General features: G+C 38.2%; 1 protein-coding gene across 6 annotated transcripts in view; it reads right to left on the bottom strand.

The window, feature by feature from the left end:
- Nucleotides 1–17,616, bottom strand: part of LRRC4C (leucine rich repeat containing 4C) — a 1,047,300-nt gene that overhangs the window by 394,404 nt on the left and 635,280 nt on the right. For all 6 annotated transcript variants that reach the window (XM_054699256.1, XM_054699264.1, XM_054699255.1 and 3 more), the window contains one exon: nucleotides 10,811–10,947. The gene's annotated coding sequence lies outside the window, so the exon portion shown is untranslated. The remainder of the gene's footprint in view (nucleotides 1–10,810; nucleotides 10,948–17,616) is intronic.

The following is a 17,616-nucleotide window of genomic DNA, read 5'->3' as shown; positions in this document are numbered from 1 at the left end:
GACCTGGTCATAGCCATACTTGAAAACCTTCAGATTCTCTCAAATTACTGGCAGGTTTTCATTATTTTTTTTAATTTGGATTGTACAACCAATGGCACCATTAGTATGAGGTGAAAAGTTTCAGAATGAAGAGCAACTGAAAGTAAAGAATGGAGAATGGCGAGAAAGCAGCCACACACTGAGGGTCATTTCCATAACAATTTCTGATTCTTAGTGATTCCATGCTAAAGACCACTGAATTTGTGTTTATGTCTTATGCAGAGGGAGCTTGACTTTGCACTTGACTTTGAAAGTATTGTAACTTTATATGCATATGCTTGGGTGTATATACCCATACACATATATAAATGCATTTTTAAATACATTAAAGATGAAAGAAAGTTGCCAGAGTTTATAGATTTTAATAAACATATTGTTTCTCAAATAACCTATGAAAACCACAGCAATCCTTAGTATGAAGCCATATTTAAGTTTTCTTAGTACTTTATATTTGGAATAAAATGCAAATTTCTCATACCTAAAAATTATGAAGTTTACGTTGGTGTTAGACATAGTTTGCAATGGAAATAAATTTTATTTTCTGTGTATAGACTAGCAATAAAACCTGAATTTTATTTCTTTAGATTCCTCTAATCTTACAGTAGTCAATTTAAAGAAAATGGGTGATGGGTAATGCATCAATGGCTCATTTTTTAAAAAAGATTTATTTATTTATACAAGAGCTGGATATAGGCCAGAAGTGCAGGGGGTGAGAGGATTCCCCCTAGACAGAGTTGGGGGTAGAACAGATAGATCTATTGAGATGCACTGCTGAGGGGAGCAGCAGGTGAGACAGGAGAGGTCTGCTGTGCTATGTGGATTAGCTCCCTTGCCCAGGATCAAGCTCATGCTGCAGTGGTTCCATGTAGCTTCATTGTACTGAGACTTAACCCCCTTTCCCCCCAGGGAGGCCCTGCATCTATGGCTAATTTTAAGACATTTTATAAAATGGCTTTACTCTTTGGCTCACTTTACCTCACAGCTGATGGCAATCTTGCAAAGAGATTTCTGACATTCTTGCCCCTTTCTAAACAAAATAATAATAAATCAGATAACTCTAACAAGATATTAATATTTACTAGTCCTTTCTTTTCTTGCCTGTTTCATCCTGATGATCCATTATAAAATTCACAACTCTGAACTCTAATATCCTAAGCGAATGAATGTTACAGAATGAAATTTACAGAATTTAAATCTCAAATATAATAAAGCCAGGGGTCTATGGGAAGATTTTTCTTAAGCCTTTCCTAAAGCATTCCAATTTCCTGGGCTATGAGCTTCATTACATTTTTCAACTGCCCTAGGAATTCCCAGTTCTTTGGAGAGTTAAGTGATGTTTACTGTTCAAGCCTTACTGTAAGTGCTCACCTTCACATAGGAAGGCAAGAATATAAACAAAAAACACATATAAAGTAGTGTATGTAAAGGGCATTATAAGACATGCTCACTAAAATGCATTGGCGGGATTTCCCTGGTGGCGCAGTGGTTGAGCGTTGGGCTGCGAAGCTACCGGCATCCTCTGCAGTGCTGGTTCGATCCCCAGCCACTGGCGAGGGTCCCACATGGCGCTCAGACCTCTCCTGCCACGCCCTCTGCTCCCCTCAGCAGTGTACTTTATCAGTATACCTGCTCTGCTCCCCGCTCTGGTGAATTCTCTCACCCTCCCACGTGTCTGACTGTACCCAGTGCTTGTATTAATAAATAAATAAATCTCTAAATAAATCTCTAAATAAAAATACAATGACAAGCCAAAAAGATCATATTCAGTTAGGGAAAACCAGGAAAAGCTTTATAAAGTTAATATTTACCCCAGGTATTGAGGAAAAGACTGAAATCTTAAAGCAGCAATGGTGGAAGGCAATTTGGAAATAAGGAACAATATATGTATAAAAAATCAAATGTGAGAAAAGAAGAATGTGCCCTGTATGTGGTGTCATACCCCAGATAAGCAGCAAAACATTGACTCCCCAAAGCTTGGGACAATCTAGGAAGGTCTCAGCCAGTCCTGTTCCAAGGCAAAACACAATAGTCAACAGCGGACATGCACTACTTGGCTAGGCTGTATGAGTGAAGCCAAGGACTTCCCTCCCCCATGATATCTATTTCAGTAGCCTGTTGTCAACACATATCTACTCATTTGGAAAAGGGGTGCATGGAACAGGTGAAGTGGACTATAAATACTCAGCCCAAGGAGGATAGCTTATGGGTAAGGAGAGACCAGGTGGGCACAAGAAATCATTTTTTTTTGCCCCAAGAAGACCAAGTAAAATTAGAGCTGACCTAACTGCACCATCTTAGGGCCCATTATGATTATGAGGTCATTGGTCATGGCATCTGGGAAAGTAAATGAAAACCAACTAAAATCCTCAATCTCAAGACCATCACAAATGGACATAGAAGGAACAGGCTTAAGATAGAGAAGTGACACTGGGATTTAGCTTTCAACATACCCACAGGGTTTCTAATGCCTCCAGACAGGAAGGTCCCATCTTGCATACCAAGATGGCTCGAAGAGATGACTATGATGCATAATACAAAGAGTCCTTGGCATCTCTACCAGAGTGGACAAGAAGCCTCATGAATGGCCAGATGAGACTCTCCCTAACTTGCTCAGTGTTGAAGACACACTTTCTTCATAAAAATGTCTATAATTATTCTGAGACACTCTGGGATGTCTTGCATTCTAAGGAAATGTCCATTTGCTTAGTCTTCTTGGTCAGTGGGCAGCCTGAGTGAGTTGCTCAGAAGTACCACAATTTCATACCACAGGCCCTTTAAAGCTTTTAGTTGACAGCACTGCACTGTTGTTTGAGATAGTAGAAACATTGCCTCCCTAATATTACATTTGGTATTAACACAAGGACCCCCAGAATAGAAAAGTCACCCAAATTCTTCAGTTTATGTTCCTAATGGCTCTACAGACATTAAAAATTGAATTCAGTAAGACCAATCCCTTATTGTCCCCTTTCTTCAGTTTTTCCTTCAACTATACCTGCAAGTAAAGATCAGCCTTCTCTTATTTTTTACACCAAGAAAATTTCCTTTTTCTCCCCTTTCTCTGTATGTGGAATAAGTTGTTCACAGTCTATCAATTCTACTAGAGTCCGTTTCTAAAATCAACATGATTATATTACCCGATGAGGATAAAAAGAACAGAGATAATCAACATTTACAGTGTGTTCATATAGATTAACTTATTGAAACTTATCATTTGAAGTAGGTAACATTTTATAGTATCTCTTTGATCTTAAATTTAACCACATTTATAAATAAACTTTATCTTCCATCCCAAATCTCTCCTCCAGTCCTCTCCATTTCAAGAAATGGATATTACAAACTTCCATTTACTTAGACCAAAAACCTTAGTTATTCTTAATTTCTTTCTCTTTTACATACTACATTTAATCATGCCACAGATGATATTTACTCAAAATATATTCAAAATCCAATCAAATCTTACCACTAGTGCCTTTACCATTATGGTACCAGAAATCACTGTCTTTCACGTGCATTACTGCAATAGCTTATTATTGTCTCTCTTCTTCAGTCTGTCATCACCTTATCATAGAAACTTCAGGGACCCACCATCCTACCCCACAGTTCCCATTTCTATGGCCCTATTTCTCATCCTTTCCTCCCTGACTTGGTGCTGCTTAGCTACTCTATGACTCTGATGTCCCTCCTCTGTACTAATTTCCCCTTTCAAAGCATTTCCAGTTATTTATTCTACCTGAAAATCATTGCTCCAGATATTTTCATGTCTCAGCCTTTCAACTCCTTAGATTCTTGGGGATGTCTTCCCTGACTCTTAAAAAGTACTCCTATATGAATAGGATCTGTTCTTTTCCTAGTTTATATTTTTCTATGGAATTTACCACCATCCAACATAACATTTATCTTATATATCATGCTTTATTTTTGAGTTTATTGACTATTTCTGCCTACTAAAATGCAGAATTATAAAGGCTGAGATTTTTTTAAAGATTTATTTATTTATTTATACAAGCACTGGGTACAGTCAGAAGCATGGGAGGGTGAGAGAATTCACCAGAGGCAGAGCTGGGAGCAGAACAGGCAGACTGACAAAGTACACTGCTGAGGGGAGCAGTGGGCGCAGGAGGAGAGGTCTGAGCACCATGTAGGACACTCTCTGGTGGGTGGGGATGGAACTGGTGCTGCAGAGGCTGCGGGCAGCTTTGCAGCCCAGCACTCAAACACTGCGCCACTGGGGAGGCCCAAACGCTGAGATTTTTAAGTGTATTTTTCTCTGCTGTTACCCCAAAAACATGAATAGTGACTGGCTCATAGTCAGTGCTCAACAAACATGTGTGGAATGATTGAATCAATTACCACATGCTAAACAGTGAATTTAGAGTAAAGCTGACTGGTCCAATTATTCCTCTATAATTTATTGACTCTTGACCTCAGACATAACATTCGGTAAGATTCAGTCTCATTTACTTTCATCTATTAAATAGAAATAACATTAAGAGTATTAACCAAAATGACAAATGTGAAATGTCTAGGACATAGTAGACATTAAGCAGATGGTGATTGCTATTGTTGTTATAAAAATATCATTTTTAACAATCTGTGGGATGCCATTTGCAGTCTTTATTAATGGAAGGGTTTCTACTTTTATCACAAAAAGTAAAGACACATGATTTAAATTAAAAAAATATAAAATCAGTGAAAATGCCCAACTCAGTGTCTGGTCCACAGACATTCTATAATAAACGATTGTTTCATTTGTAGTTAAACTAATCTCGAGATATTTTTTAGTTCTTTTATGTACTAAATTTCTTGACTTCAAAAGTAGTTCAACATCATGGGGATTGGAAGGATTTTATACATTCTAAGACTTAATATACCATGTTGCTAAAAGAGTGCTTTGCCTAAGGCTTCCCTATTCAGTTTGTGAGCCTGCAGTGGCTAAGAATAAGGATTTTTGAAGGCATGCTTAATAGCGCCCAAGCCCCGAAGTAGGTGGCCGTTAAAGAGATTTCTTTTTCAATTTCAGTAAAATCCTCAATGTCTTCCTTGTTTTTTATTTGCTATCAAAAGCATGGGAATTCCTGGGGAGTAATTCTTTCACATTTTCTTCCTGCAGGTAACCTATGTGCAAAAAGTAATACTTTGTCATCGTAAGTGGAAAAAGACCCACCTCTTGCTTCCACAAAATCAAATTACCTAATTAAACAACAGGGCAAGACAATGTTCTTTTTCCAAATCATATGAAAATAAATCCAGGGGTCTTACAAGTAGAAGTCAGCTTGCACCAGCCTGCAAAAATGTACATCTCTAGCCAACTTTGTTTAGTGACATCACATGGGTTTGAAATGGACCAACAGGACATTGTTTGCATCCCAGAAGCAGGAAAACACTGCAAAACAGAGCTATTCTTTTTTTTCAAAGAGCTGGTTTTCCAGTGCACCATTGTTTTTCCCTTGTTATTTCCAAGTGTTTGAAAAAAAAAAAAAAACACATTCACTCAACAATTTGTTATCAGTGTGTCTTCACTGTGCAAAGCACTCAATTTAAGAGTTGCTCTCTAAAATAGATGCATACCATTCAGTTGAATAGAATGCTTGTCTCAAATTGTTTTACTGCCTTGAAATTTCTGGTTTATGGTTTGGTTTCTAGAACAGTAAATGTGCACTGTGAAACATTTTGCTTTACTGCAGAGATATTTCATTGTATTTGCAACATGAATATGGAGTTTAAAGATGTAAAATGTGAGAAATCAAGCATAAGGAATTCCCTTGATATTTAGCACATTTGTCACTAGGGAAAAAAAAAAGTTGAGAAAATTGAGGTGCTGCCAATAATAAGATCATTTTACCTAGTAAGACAGGCAGCATTGGAAACTTTGCAGACATGAACCGATTTTTCTTTCAAAAGTTACTTTAAGTATATCTAGAAATTTCTGAAATTATGTCTGGTAAGTTGAAACATGGCAATAGATACAATCTCTCCAATTGTGCTCCATGCATTGCTCACCTATCACCTTTCAACTTTCGACTAGGACAAGTGAAGGCGGATGAGAAAAAAAAAAATAGCTCAATCGTGGATGAAACAGTCAGAAAAACTGCAAAACCGTGTCCAAGATGATGGCAATAAGAAGCATCTGCCACTGTTGTATACATATCCTTCTGATGCTTTTTTCAGTGATATTTTGTGTTTTTTGCTTAGTTTGAAAATAAAAGATTTTTGTTAAGGAATTTTTGGGCATCTAACTTCCCAGCCATTCCATACAGGTCAGTTTCCTTTTATTAATTCCCTCTCTTGTTTTGCTCCAATTTGAGAAGATTCTGAAATATGTGTCTCTGTATTTGTCATCTGCTGTAAATTGTGTCCGTTATGGTAGGTCCTTTTCAAAAAGATGCATTTTCCTTGAGGGGTAAATCTTGTAAAATAAATAGAATCGAACCCAATCTCCCCAATTTTGCTTTTGTAGAATAAGAGGAGGAGGGAGAAACACAATATTTGATGAGTTTTTATACCATATGAATTTCTCTTCCTTAATAAAGTTATTAGTATAGGGTCAGTTTGTTTTGTGTTTCTAATAGTAAAATATGTGTATGGTAATATGAAGATATATTTCAATAATCCTAAATATAATAAAATCATATTTAACAAGAAATGGTGACTATGGAAAATGTTTAAAACCTAAATTTTGTAAAGCTTAAAAGTAAAGAATTGAGTAACTTTCTGTTAAGATAGGTTTCCTATTTTGAGTATTATAGACACTCATCATTTAAACTGTGGGAACTATAATGTTAAATGATAAACAGAAAGTTGCCATAAGTTTCCAAATTCTTGGGTATTTTTTGTTTGTTTTTTTCTTGGAAGTTTTACGGGTGTGAGTTCAGAGTCTGGTTTTCTGTCTAGGGAGACTACTAAAATGAATTTCCATGCCCAAAGAATAAATGTGATGTCCTTATTCTTATCTTCAATGAAAAGTGTATAAAGCAGAAATCTCCCTACTTCTAACTTTATTTTACAACAGGAGGTACTCAAGGAAAGATTTTTCACCCAAAAAGCAAAGCTCTACAATAAACCAAACAAGGATTATTTTCTTTTTAAATTGATCTTATATTCACCATTAGAAAATCTCTAGGCATAACCTCTTAATCAAATACACAAAGTCAGTTTTGAGGATGTCTTCTAAGTGTCTGTGTTGTAGATCAGAATGATCTCTTCTCATATGTCTGCCATGAGAATTCTGCTTTTATGGCCCATCCCTGCCATGCATTACACATGGCTTGTTTCTCTTCCATCGGGCTCTTAGTGCCAGCATTCATGATTGCTTCTGATGAGGGTCTTGCTCATTCCTCTAAGTCTCTGTCATACCCCCCTTGTTAAAGCATGATTTCCTGGAGAGTTGATTAACTGTGGTTTCGACTTTATGTCAGAAAATTTTAACAGCTGTGGATAGTGTCTTCCTTAGGTAGCTGGAAAGCCTTTGGTTATAGGATTCCCAGCCTGATAGACTTTATAACAAATCAATGAAATTCAGAGCCCCTCATGGGTTAGAATCTTAAAGGATAGCATGTCAAATCACCTGTTACCATATTTTTGCTTCTTTACTGAAACTATTTTTTCTTGTATGTCATGGAATGGGTAGGATTGTCATTGGACTCAAATAAATACACTATCCGTGTGTGTGTGTTTATGTGTGTGGGTATGCACTCATGGATGCAATTTACATGTGATGAATTACATGTGATGAAACATGAGGCTACTGGAATGGGCATCTTGGGTTTGCACATATATACCAAGATAAAGCGGACACTTGATTTTCAATATTTTAAAGTACATGTGAAGAAAGAGGATTATTTTTCCTGTTTCTACTAAGACAAGAATAATAAGCACATCATTTCATTTGTAGGGATAAAAAAGTCTCTCACTTTGTAAAGAAATGTGAAATGTATGAATACTTTACCTACAAATGTTACTGAACTCTTTTCCTGCAGAAATTTTCTAAAATGTAAGACAGATTCCTTCCAGAAGCTCAATGTGCTCTTTCCCCTTCTGCTAAACTCTATAGCAAGTCATGGATCATGAGTGATACGGCACATTATGCACCAGCAGCCAACAAAGATGAACAAGAGACTGTCCTACTTGGAGGAGATGAAAGACAACTTTCTACCTTACATGTTGTCATCTTTCTATTTTAGGAAGGTTAATGATTTTTATATAAATTGGCATTTAGGTCTGTATCATATATGCATATTTATGCCCTACTCATTGTCTAGAATGTTACCACACATGACACAATTTGTTAAATTAATCTACTTCCAGGAGGAGAGAGTAGATTCTTTTTTCCATTCATCCTAATCCTATTAAGTAAAATTAAAAACAGTGGACATTGTATATAAAAAGGAAAAAAAACATAAGACTTTAAAAGGTAGAGAACAGAAGGAAGATTGTCTAGGAAGTTTGTATTCAAGTAATAATACACTAACAAGTTTCAGAAAGTGGGTTATATTTTCTCATGTATCCCATTCTAGAAACAGAAGAGACCAGAAAATGCAGACAGGTACAGACAACAATAAAAGCCTATTCTCTCTAGCCAAAGAACAAAGAAAGAGTGAAAACTTTAAGAAAATTACTTTTATACACCTAACCATCATGTGAAAGTAATTGTAGCCCTATCTCTATTCAGGACAGCAACATCCTAATGGGGGGGGGGGTCAGAGTTTTAACTTCACCAGCTATCACAATGTCCCCTAAACTTCCCCCAAGGTGGTATGAGAAAAGGACAGGTAAGAACCCAGAAATGTACTCTCTTCCAGAGAGTAACAAGGCTTCCCTAAAACCCTAGCAGTGCTATTATAAATGGCCAAGGGAGCCTTCCTTATACTCAGCAGTAATGAGGGGACTCTCCTGTGTATAAAAAAAATTCCTAAAGAGTCTGGACTGTCACCCCATTACAGCAGGAATGGGACTGCTCCTTTACCTGTGGACGCAGTGGTGGCCAACACGGGGGGCAGTTACCAGGCACTCTTGAGAAGGGATTAGCAGAAGTTTTAGGGAAGCTGGAACAAGGGCCCACACCCAGCATTAATAAGGAACTTCTTTCTATTCATTGTTAACAGAGACCATGGGAGACACATGGACTTTCACCACCAACTGATTAACATTACGCCCATTTCCCCTGCTGAAGCAAAACCAGAGGAAGATTCAAATGTGGTAAGAGTCTCATAATATAATACCTAAAACACCCAGATTTGATGCAAGTTACTCATGCAAACCCTCAGGAACATATCAGATGGAACATACAAGGTCTTAGCATATTTTCCCCCTTTTTTTCAAATTATATTTCAGCTCCAGCCTACATGTTATCAGAACATTCTCTTTTCACTTAGTTCAATTAAAAAGTCTTTCCCCCCAACCCATAAACTACAGAATCTAAAGGAAAACAGCATTCTTCCATCTATATACATTGAAGGACTAAGACTGAAGACCATGAAAGGGGATGATCTCATACACTTAGAAAAAACAAACAAACAAAAAAGAACTTCAAGTCTTTTCTGTCTTTGTTGGTTCATATTCTTCTTGAGCAGCAAGTACTTTATCTTACCATTGCCTTGTCTTTATAGACCACTTTACAGTTTACAAAACACCTCTATGTCTATGTTCTTACATGAATTTCAAACAAAGTGGTCTCCCTGGAGGCAGAAAATGTCTTCAGCTTAATTTGCATAGTGTGAAGGAGTTGATGCAAAAAAGAAAAGTTATCTTCTGGGAAACTATTGAGTCATGAATTCAGGACAGTAGTTAGACAGGCAATTCATTTGAAAGAGCCAAATATTAACAGAAAAACACAGGAGTGATTCTCCTTCCATAGCTACAGGTTCTTAGAACACCCCCCCCTCTAAAACAGCATAAATGATTCCACTATTTTCCAATTCAAATGGAAAGTCTATACATCTCCCTTGTCATAGATGGAGTTTAATGCCACTATAATTTTATTTCTCTTTCTCCTCAATACAGTGAATCCTCACAGATGAATGAACAGATTATTTCCATATTACAGATCTGGACAGTCCAATTTCTAGGTTCAAGTGACCTCGACCACTGAGGATACAACATTCAACTACAGAAGATGCTACAACTCACACACCCAGTTCACACATGCCACATAGGTGAGTCCCTTGGACTTTCATTCAGGATTTATCATTCCCCGTGGCTTCATTCGGACAAGTTCAAATTTTCCAACAGCACAAGAGAAAATGCTTTCATACTGTCACCACATCAAGTTCTCCAATCTCACCAGGTTTTCAAAAGGAGAATAAAAAGCCCAGCTATCTTTTCCAAATGCTTTGTTCCATATTAATGACCTAACTGTTGTCCCAGCTTGAAAAAAAGGAGGGGTGCATCACCATTTGTCGGCCTGTTTTGTTTTCTATCCTGGGCAGGACAATCTGTTGCTCTTTCAACTCCCAGGGCAGTGAAAAGAAACATCTGTTCCAGAAACAGTGTGACTCCCATCCCTCCGCATAAATCACTACTAGTAAAAGTTTTATGAGGTGGGTGCTCTTTCCCCCTGCTTCCTCCTTTTGTAACTGACTGAAGCCCAAATGAACAAGATGAAATGGCCAGACATTTAGCCATATGTTGGCATCCACATGTGTACATTTGGGGAGGAAGAGAAGCTGTCAGCTGTACCAAAGGAACATTATAACCATCTGAAATGTAATTAACAACCCCACAGTCAATGAGTCTTTGAAGGATGTGAACAGAGTAAATTACACCTCTCACTTACCTTTAGCAAATTGTCTGTGGTCCAGTTTCTCTGTTTGTGAAAGTTGAATCCAATCAACTTATTGAGACGCCAAATTAGTTTCAGGATGTCTCCATATTGTTAGTCTACACAGGTTATCTCTGTTCTTCCATTAACGCCTATATTAAAAAAAAAAAAAAAAAACATACTTCGGAATACATAATAATAAATGGGTGACTGATAAGATCTTAGCATTGATAGATTACACTAAAAAAATGACTATTCTTATCTGTTATCAGAGAAAGTGATGAGAAGAAAGATTTCTATTTTTTAAAATAACATGCTAGTGTGTTTTTCATATCAACAATTAAAAGTGTGCAAAGTTGGAGGAATATGGTCAAGGTTTGTGGGCTCTCACCTATGTGCTCATGATTGCAAGACACAACTCAGGCTCAGGGTGTAGAAAGGCAGAAAGAACACAGTGCACTGAGCAGGTTTTCTGATCCAGCAGACCAGGTAAAGTAGGAATCAGAGTCCTCAGAAACTTTTGCAGTTCTCTTATTTAGATTTACCAGGCATATGGCAGGCAGGGGTGCTGGGGGGCCGGGAGGCTGGCATTCCTCCCAGCCCCCAGCAAATCCTCAGTCTATCTGGGCTCTCTGGCGTTCTCTCTGCTTCTCTTCTTCTCTCAGCTTCCGTTCATTCTCGGCTTCTGCTGGCGTCCCCCTGATCGTGATCTGCCCTTATAAACTCAGTCTCTCAGCCCAGGTGTACCCACTTCAGGTGCCCGCCACCAGGCATGCGTTCAGGACCACAGGGTTCCCTCATCTATCCTAATGGAGGGAGGGCAAAAAAGCCTGGTATTTTTCCTTACTCTACAGGGTGAAACAACATAGATTATTTCCACAAGGGTGACTGAAATAAGGAACATGTTGCTAAAGTCACAAATGATTGGCTGTCCTACCCCAGATGGTATCCACAGTGTTGGGTAATCTACTCTAAAATCTGCTTGTGCAAGATAGCGTTGTCCCTCCATCTTGGTGCTGGTGGCACACTGGTAAGTTAGACCAGAATACAACCGATATGTGGCAACTGGGGGTAATCACAGGTGGTGGTGCCTAGACTGCAGCAATCCAGGCTGGGCTGGGCAGTACCAGATTCCAGACTGTGTCACAGCTCTTTAGAGATACCAAGCATAGAGCAGCAGCACTCCTGATGAATGAAACTGAAGCAAAGGCCTCTGCAAATGTCTCCCCAAGAGAGAGTCCAGAAGCATCTCTCCTGAAGCCTAGTCCTTTTCTGAAGCCAACTCTTCCTGAAGCTTTTCCCAAACTGAAACACACTTCTCTAAAGCTTCAGCTTATATCCAAAAACCTGATTGGTCCATGTTCTGAACAGCTGTTTACAAGACTTCAATGGTTCTAGAGTGTGACTGAACCTATTTGGTGCCAAAGGAGGTTGAGACCTGGTTTATTTTCAAAACTAGCTTGGAATTCAAAACAGAAATGGCACCAGAATATCCATCCTGCCCTGTGCCATCTTACACTGGAACTGGAACTTCTGAACAGCACCTGCCAGGTTCAAACCTGACCTGCACCTCTCCAAAACTGCTGTGTTTTCTCTTTATTTTCTTTCTTTTTTTGTTTCCTAAAGCAGAAACCCAGCTGCAGAGGTGTCCCCATCAAAGCTAGCAGGGCTTAGCCAAGCCTGATGCTGCTCAGCTGGGGGCCTCGGTACCTTCAGAGAACAGAGAGACTTGAGGGCTACTTTTACATAATTACACCTAGTAGAAGTTGATGTGAATGTCAAAGGGTTAATGAAATCTTATTTATTTGGTTAATAAAATCTCATTTGCTTGTTTTGCATGCATTGAGAATGTAGCAAAGAATTTAACATTTGAGATGTTACCATTGGCCTGGGGATATATTAGATGCACTGTATGATCCTACCCAAATCAGTGCAATAAACTTTTTAAGCCCTACTACCTACAGTTCTCATCTGGCAGACATTTTAATGAACCCTGTTTTTCAGATCATCAGTAAAGACTTCTGTAGGGTAAGGTAAAAAATCAGGCTTTTCTGCCCTCCCGCCATTAGGATAGATGAGGGAACCCTGTGATCCTGAATGCATGCCTGATGGCGGGCACCTGAAGTGGGTACACCTGTGCTAAGACTGTGCTTTTAAGGGTAGTGTCACGGGGACGCCAGTAGAAGCTGAAAGAGAAGAAGCCCGAAGCAGAAGCAGAGAACATCAGAGAGCCCAGATAGAGTGAAGATTTGCTGGGGGCTGAGAGGCCTGCCAGCCTCCCAGGCCCCTGCCTGCCACCTACCCGCTGAACCCCAATAAAAACCTGCAAAACCACTGAGGACTCTGACTCCTCCTTTACCTGGTCTGCATGGGATCAGAAAACCTGCACTGTGTCCTGTTCCTGACCTTGTAACTTCTAAGTCAGAGAGGTCAAGTTCAAGACCAGGTAAGTTGAACCCATTGCCGTTATCCTTTCTTTCCGCAGGAGTGAGAGAGGATAGATTATTGTTTTAGTTTTCTTGATTCATCAATATCAAATTATTGTATTTGCTTGGAAGAATGACAGGCATTGGGCTAAGATGAATTCAAAGTAAATATTGATAATTAATTTCACGTCATAATTGAGCATATCGTACTATAGTGAAATTCCTTAACCACATAATTTTACTTTCTCCCATGACAATTGTTTGTTCCTGAAATTTACATGTCAATTTTGGATTCATAGGGCTGTTTTAACTAAAATACACATTTCATGTGCGCCCAAACCATCTTCTTATTTAACAGTCTTATATTAACTTGTTTATATTAAAGCACATCAGCCATAGTAGTCCTTTTTTTTCTAACCTGCATGGAATATGAGAGCTCTCTATGGAGCCCCTCTTACTCCAGGAAATAGCCAGTCAGAGAAAAGTCTTTGTTCTTTCCTTTTTTGAGAGAGCCAGAAACTGCTCATTTGTCTTTTTGCAGCTAAGAACTGCCAATTACCAATCAAAAAGTCTCCATCTTCCAAAAATTACATCTTAACAAAACATTTGAAATTATAGTCTTTGGATTTCTTTGTTTTATTCCAAAATCTTACTTCCCTATTAAATATTGTTGAGCCAAAGCAAAAATGGTGGCAGAAGGGTCTCCTTAAATCAAATCCATGAATAAATACCCTTTGTTAAATTTTGTTTCAGACTTGGTTTTGCTCATTGTCATGTTGTGCTATTATTAAAATCCACTTTACTATAATATATAACTCCAAATAAAAATGCATAAATTTGTTCAGCAACTTATGCACTTTCTAGCCCATGTTAAAGAAATTTAATAGAACTTATAGTTTAAAAAATATAAATGTACTTTGAATTACACGGGAGGATAAATACCAAACCAAGATACAGACAGTAATTGTTAGAATTCCAAACCTGATGCATTTTATTGAGCAACTACAAAACTATTTATTTCACTGATACTATTTCACTGTTACAATTCCTAAAAAATAACCATTTATTGGAGGTGTACTATGTGCTAGCCACCAGTTAAGAAATTACTTATAAATTATCTAATTTATTTATGTAACAAAAATATGATTCAATGTATCAGCTTGTAAACTTAGCTCTCAAACAGAGGTCAAGGAGAACAGAGAGACAGACCGTCCAGATTGGTAGGTGGCCGTTTTAATGAGCAGGGGGCCTTACATAAGAGGTATGGTTTGGGCAGTCACAAGATGAGTAAATGTCATGCTCATCAAATCTTAAAAGAATATATACAGGTTTTCAGTCACTTATTCAGTCCAAATGTTCTCAATGAAATCTTACTTTCTGAAGGCTATGTCCTCCAAATAGCAGCTAATATGGGAATAATAAGCATAATGCACATTTCAAGCAGAGAGGAGGAGAGAGGAGCCTCTGATTACCCAGTCCACGTTGCAGGCCCTCCTGTAATTGACCTATTGATTACCTCCAACAGAATGGAAAATTCCACATTGTCTATAGGATACTCTTTTAGTTATTCAATTCTGATACTATGAATTCTACAGAATTTACAATTCTGTAAATTAGCATTTCAAAAATTCTTTTTTTTATTTTAATTTTTTTTAAGATTTATTTTTATTTATTTATACAAGCACTGGGTACAGTCAGAAGTGCGGGAGGGTGAGAGAATTCACCAGAGCCAGAGTGGGGAGCAGAACAGGCAGAAGGACCTAAGTACACTGCTGAGGGGAGCAGCGGGCTGTAGGAGAGTAATGCGCGCCATATGGGACTCTCCTCCGGTGGCCGGGGAGCAGCCGGGGATCGAACCAGTGCTGCAGAGGCTGTGGGCAGCTTCGCAACCCAGCGCTCAACCGCTGGGCCACTGGGGAGGCCCATCAAAAAATTCTTAATACACAAATCTTATCCTGGGCAGTAGAGATTCAATTTAATTCCTTCTCTAATATGGAAAAAATATATTTTTATTTCCCTTTTTACAGTCATTCAATTTTCCTCATCTTTAAGTGTGTCTTCATTTTGGGTTTTTCTTTTAATTGGTTATAACATTTCTGGTTTGCTCATTGGTTAATGAGTTACATAAAACCTTTAACATCTGTTTGTTGCATACCTGTATAAGACTCCTGATTTTTACCTTTTTTGAAGAACTTGTTTCATTATTTGCAACAATTCTATGGGAGAATAGATATTATTGAACATATTTTCTACATGAAGTCCTGAGGCTTAGCAGTATACCCAGACTTGCCTGAGGGCCACAAACACCCACAAAACATCTGCTGACCCTGCTAGACACTGAGGTGCAAAGTTGAACAATCCTGTCTAGCCTCAAGGTCAAGGAGATCAGTGTAAATATTTACCAAGGGAGGTCTATATATAAAGTTCTTCAACATGTGAGCCAAGAAATTGCAACCTCGTTAAGCTGGAACACATTATAAAAGAAAAAAAAAAAAAAGCTTCAGGTGCTGCAGACACAGATTCAGATGTTTCTGCTTGTTTGGGGATGGACAGGACTTAGATATGCAAGGAAAAGGTGGGGCAGGTCATACTCAGGTCTGCCACCCAAATTAGCATAGATGTAGGTCAAGTCATGATAGGTGGAATACTATGCAAATTAGGTGAAGAGTTAGCTAAACAGTGATTGGTTCAAGTTTCAATCTTGAGTGGGGGGGAGTGGTCAGTGGTAGGTCAGTTTTATTTCAGTTCCTATGAGGATGTGGACATATGTGAGTTTGTTAGGAATTGTCTGGTCTTCTCTGGACTTTCCTGGTCTTCCCTGCACCTGGTTGGACCCACTTTTCAATAGACTTCAGGATCTGTTTTGGCTACTCTGGCATGATGGTTACATTTTTTTTTTTACATTTTGTCACAAGGATATTCAGGATTTAAATCACATGATAAATCCTTACTATACCAAACTCACACTTTAAGAAATTCTGATCTCAAATAGCTTCAATCTCTGTTACACCCCTCACTAGCTGAATTCATTCTGTGAACATTTGATAGCTAAATTCAGAAACCATATAGATTTGTGTAGGGAAAGATATCTGATTGCTATATTTTATTCTTCAAAGTCATTATTTAGTAGACATTCTTCCCATTTTTACAAATAAGAAAAATGAAACTCGGAGAAAATGATGTTTAAAAATACCACAGGAGTTTAGATTAGAACATGATAGCTGGATCACACAGCTCAAAGTCCTCACTTCACAGGTGGAAAAGCATTTCTGACTTTCATCCAACCAGGAGCAACACTATCAACCTACACCACTTCTACCTTCCACTACACCTTTCCACCTACTTGGAACTAGTAATGGCGCAGCATGGACCACATGTCAGCCAGAATCAGCCAGAAAGTATAGGGGCAAATTCTTAAAGTTCATCAGAGGGCCCTACGATTCTTTCCAAGCTCATTTACCTAGTTATTTATCCCCCCAATAATCTGAAGTTTTATATCTAAATTTATTTCCCTTTCTACTTTATCTATCAATGTATGCATATTGATCTCTTATTAAACAACACTAAGTTATATTTTCAATATTAAAATGGTATTGACTACTGCCATCTACAATAAAAAACAAGGCTATCTAAACACTTAAGTATCTTTCTTTGTGGCTAGATTTAAATCAGCCCAATGAGGGAAACATGTTTTCTAACATCAACCTGGAATTAAAATAGAGTATAGCTAAGAGTATGAAAAACACACAAAGTAACATTAAATCCCTGAACTCTGTTCAGAAGGGGTGAAAAATCCCATTATGGGTTTCCTGAGACAGAAAGAAAACACTACAGAAGTTTTTGGTGGCAAAAGTTGAGGGGATGCTTTTCCTATGTTCTATAGTTACCCATGGAATTTGAAAACCTCTACAGAGACCCACTATCCCAGATAGCTTTACATTTACATCACTCTTTTTCCTCACAAATTCAGGTATATGTTTCCACCATCAATACCAAGAGACTCCTTTGCATTTCCCTTAGGTGAGTATGGGCAAAAATTTGGACAGATCTCAGAATTTTCGTTAGAGCAAACTAACTCCTAGCTATAATCATGTAGTCTAAAAACATGATGGGGCTACATCCTCATAACTGTTAAATTCTAAAACGGAGCATATCCCATGTGTTTTTGGCACTTTCCCCCAACTTTGTGACTTCCCTCCCCTCCTCTGTGGCCCTTTAGCTTGTCTACTATTTTTGTTTTCTATCTCTTACTGATGTTCCTCTTTTCCCTTTGCACAACTACTTTTAGGAGGAAACTATCATCACTGTCATCTAATGAATGACATATACTGATCACCTCTTAAAAGCAAAGCAGAGAGGCCACCTATTGTTAGTATCCCTTAAAGGATGTGCATG

Source organism: Talpa occidentalis, unplaced genomic scaffold (assembly GCF_014898055.3).
Source record: "Talpa occidentalis isolate TD23 unplaced genomic scaffold, MPIMG_talOcc4v2.1 talOcc4.3, whole genome shotgun sequence".
NCBI lineage: Eukaryota > Metazoa > Chordata > Mammalia > Eulipotyphla > Talpidae > Talpa > Talpa occidentalis.
The sequence above is the reverse complement of the archived record's forward strand: the minus strand, read 5'-3'. Positions and strand labels throughout refer to the sequence as shown.